This window comes from Rhynchophorus ferrugineus, unplaced genomic scaffold (assembly GCF_030347505.1).
Source record: "Rhynchophorus ferrugineus isolate W39M unplaced genomic scaffold, kcgeb_rfMv2 rfM11, whole genome shotgun sequence".
NCBI classification, from domain to species: Eukaryota; Metazoa; Arthropoda; class Insecta; order Coleoptera; family Curculionidae; genus Rhynchophorus; species Rhynchophorus ferrugineus.
Window position 1 is genome coordinate 13,574,972 of NW_027472590.1, and position 4,840 is coordinate 13,579,811.

The 4,840-nt window shown below is 29.3% G+C and overlaps 1 non-coding gene across 1 annotated transcript; it reads left to right on the plus strand.

Moving 5' to 3' along the window:
* Positions 1-4,392: 4,392 nt before the first annotated feature.
* Positions 4,393-4,465, plus strand: TRNAR-UCU (transfer RNA arginine (anticodon UCU)). Its single transcript has one exon. It is a non-coding gene; the product is annotated as a tRNA-Arg (tRNA).
* Positions 4,466-4,840: the final 375 nt, after the last annotated feature.

Genomic DNA, 4,840 nt, shown 5'->3' on the forward strand with positions numbered 1-4,840 from the left:
TTGGTCAAAAATATCTGGATAATAATAAATACATCTAGGTGGCGCTCCAAGGAACTTAAGTACGAATACCAAGAATATCTGGCTTTGTATATACAGAAAAAGTGAAAATACATTTACTTTAACAGAGCATATTATATAAGACATTAATGATTACCAAACCAATAATATTTGTGAATTAATTTATATTCTCCATCAAAAGTTATCAGACTATGAATAAAATGGAGCATATTGAAAAGAAAAGAGAATAACTGAAAATTAAATATAAACAAATGTATTGGTTATTTGGAAGAAAATCCAATTTATCAACAAATATTAAAACCTACATGTGCCTATGGAATTCAATTAAAGGAATATTCTGCGGGAGCTAATATCAATATAATACAAGTATTTTAGAATAAAGTCCTGGGAATTATTGTAGATGCACCCAGATCAACTAATTACATAGAGACGTTCAGATTCCTACTGTCATAGAGGAAATTAAAAGATTCTCAACAAGACATGAGGAGAGACTCAATTTTTGAAGAATGGTGTGAATAACTCAAAACTCTACTGTGTCGTACTGTTTTATTATTTATCGTAACAAACTAACTTATTACAAACAATGCATGATTTTTTACCTAATATTCTTTCATTCAACAATAATAACAAGAATGCGGAATGGAACGACAACCACTCCGGCTTCCATAATACTGTTCATCCAGCCATAAAAAAATAAAACCATTAAATCAGGTCGCGAAATGAAACCGCATTCTGCAAGATTATGTGGGGACAATATACATGCTCTTTATGGATCTAGTTTTATTCAGCTCGTCGAGAATAAGTATCTGTTGATGGGCAAGGTTTTTTTTTCTCGCGCTGTTAAACAAAACATTTTATGTTCAGGGTTCTACATTTTTACTTCATTCTTTTTGGGAGATATCGGTATATATACTGTAAAATGTCTGTTTGGAGCCATACAGTTTAAAATATAATTAAATCTTACCATAGATTTTTTTCTATGGTTCAAAATCAACAAGGGACAATTACTTCAGTTTTGTCTGTCATCAAGCTGGGTAATCTCGTAAATGAGTAAGTAGCCATATATATATATATATAATATATATATATATATATATATATATATATATATATATATATAATATATAATATATAATATATATAATATATATATATATATATATATATTATATATATATATATATATATATATATATATATATAATAAGTAAATAGATAAGATTAAATATTGAACAAACATATAATGTATTACATTAGAATCAGATCCTCATTTATTCTCATCATTTACTTTATTCCTTAATCATTTATTACACGGATGAGTGAGCGAAAATGATGTGTTTTATACAAGATTGTGAGTTAGAGTTAGTACTGAATATTATAGAAAAATATAGGAAATATATGCAAATAACTTTTTACTTGATGGAACATAAATGAGACGTAACTAACGCCTAATGTTGATATAATAGGGTTTTAATAGGTAAGAAGGTTCTTATAAATTTTCTACAACTCTACAAAAAAGAAAATCGCCTACAGGGCTTCAATAGTATAATATATTTACGAATCGATAATAAACAAATAAATAGTCTAGGTTTTATGGATAATTTTGCAACTAAGATAGTATAATAATTCCACGTAAAAAATAAGTGAACATTGGCACCCATGAAAAACTAGATTCTCTTAAAGTATCACAACATTAGGCTTTGAAAACGAAGATGAATTGCCTCTCTCAATAAAGAGTCCTGAAAAAGAGATAAAGAAGAATAATTTTTTTTTCGAAATATGTGCTGCTTATTTTGTCTATTAAGCAATAAATAATTTTATAAACTAATTGAAGAACAATGTAAACACAAAATTAACATAAAAAACTATCTAATCGCTACTCTCGTAAACAATAGCGCGATGAAATTTAGGATACGTTATTTAGAAAAACGATTGTTCCTTTTTATAGGATATCACTTTTGATTACAAGTGATTGTTTGTGACAAAAAGTGAGATAATTAAGATAAATGTCATTGTTGGGCTTCATATTCAAAAACTACCAGAAGGATAAAATGGGTATAATAGAGCTTACCACTATTTATTCCAACTGATGAACTGAAATGAATTCAAGTCTATTTTTAGTGATTTAAACAACGGTCGCTGGCCACACGAAGGAAAAGGAAATGATATTCGAGCCGAACTTACACGAATGGATCGTAAATAGCACTAGTTTCGTTAAACAACAAAAAGTCGTGGGATCTTGAATGAGATTCCTTCTTACACCCGCCGTTAACATTCCTCAACCATAGCAACATCGCTTTTCTGCTGCTTGTTTATTCCCGTAGTTTTCTCTGTAGTCTATTGTAGGTATATATCACTAGAGAGAAAAATATTGATATTTAAAAAATATTTGATTGAAAATAAAATTCGATTCCAAATCACGCGAAAGTCATTTGATGTCCGGGGGAAGAAATGTCAAAACAAAAACTCGATACGGATTTTTTTTCGCTGTAATCTTACTTTTCCCTGAAAAATTCACTCGATGACCGCAAGAGGAGAAATCTCAAAACCTAAAATAACACTACATCATTTTTACACGTTTAATTTTTGTTGCTTTTATACCTAAAAATGAGAATAAGAACAAGAAATAGTTCTGCATTTGAAAAAATGCTAAAAACTAACTCACTGTAAAATTTTTTTACCAAAATAAAATTGAACCGACTTCAAAAAATAAATAAAGAACTCATTCAAAAGTACACAATAATAATACTACTTAATCAAACATTTTAAAATGAAATATGTACACAATAATCGTGGTAATAACTAAATAAAATAATCAAAAACCTTATTTAACCTATCTACCACACTTATTTTATATTCTACTATATACACACAATTTAGCTTAATACCAACCTAAACCTATTTATGTTACATTCTAGAACGTGAACACTCTGCCCGTGGACAATAAGTATTATTATATGATATATATTACAGTTATATAATATAACTATCCTAGCATGTACAAAATCACTACAGTAAGTGAACTACTCTACAACTTATAATCTAAATCTTATTCTAGATACTAATCTAACGTATTTTAAAGTCTATCCTAGCTTATGCTAAAAACTATTGTAGCTTATTGTAGAAATTATTAAATCTCACCCTATGTGTGTATAAATCAGATGGTATGGTAGTTTGTGTTTGAGCCTACGCACTTCACTCTCATTGCGCACATTTAACTGTTTGGTGAGTTCATTGGGATGCACTAATAGTCTTTCAGAGCACTTCGCACTAACACTCCTAATCACACTCGTTATTGGTTCTATGGGGATATAGTTATACATACTATACCAATACAGTTGGTTTAGTTTAAACCTAAGCTGTTTGCGTTTTGTCACTATATGTTTTTTCCATGTCAAACGTTGATCGAAATGCATTCCCATATATTTAACGTTGTTTGCTCGCGGAAGTTCATGATTATTCAATTTTACTGAGGGACATGTTCTTCTACAAAGGGTAAATGACAGATGGGTAAATTTTGTTTCATTTGCTTTGGTACGCCACGTTTTCAACCACAATTTGATTTTGTTAAGATAAAGTTGGAGGTTTCTTGGGGCTGGTATTGGATCCTCGTGTGATGATAAACTCGCTGTATCGTCAGCATATGTTGCAACAGTATTGTTTCTTGAGGTCGGTAGTTCAGCTTTATACAATATATATATAACAAACGATAATATATATAGGCACGCATATATTTAGATCAAATCCAGCCAACATAGTGTTTGTTAGTTATTATGGTTAAGACAAACCAAAGAAGCCACCAGCACTATTCTACATGAAAGCAGTGAAAATATCCTAAGAATCTCTAAATATTATCAACTATGATCGCTACTGCAATTTTTGTATATTGTACCCAACTATTCGATGGGTAAATTTCATTAATAGATTGACTACCTCCGACTTTTGTTTGAAGTAAAGTTCATATACTAGCCTAAAACGAATAGATAGCTTAATTGCAGCAAAATGTGTATAAAAGTAATAATTACCTTCAGTATTATTTCTAATACTATTATTTCTCTCATACTCTTTATAATTTTTTATTTCAACTACAAAATAATATTCTTCTTTGCTTCTTATTATCATTTTGAAATCTGCAATTATTTGATATTATTACCGTTTACAAATGTTGCAAGGGATCCGAATGTTGATATGGAAGATAATTTATGTCATGTCTATTACTCAATATTGCAGGTATTATTTAAACGGATACTTTTTATTTTCACCAATAAATATCGTTGATCAAAATACACCAAAGAGGTTTAAAATGAAATTAATGTACTTTTCAATAAATATAAGGGTCACTCGGTGATTAGAAATATCAAAATCAAAATATATGTCCCTATAGCGCAGAGGATAGCGCGTTGGACTTCTAATCCAAAGGTCGTGGGTTCGATCCCCACCAGGGATGGAGTATTTGCACTTTTTTCCATGAATAGATATATGTTTTAATTTCTTAAGTTTATTTATAGTTTCTTCATTGTTATTTTACGAAATACAGTTTTGAAATACAACCTACACCATATATTTTGTTTTCAAAAATTTAAATGTAAATGTTATTTCTATACAATTCGTAGTGTAAAGTATAAAAGCTGGGCAACATGCCTTCTTAGTTGAATACTCACCAGCCAACCCAATAAATTTTAAAAAAATATCCCTAAATATTCCATTGTGCTTAGAAACTTGCGTACTTATTTTTGTTATTTTTTTTCATATAAATTATTTATTACATTGTTCACATTTGATAAAACACGCCTTCACAGAAAAAGAACTAATATGTAGTACG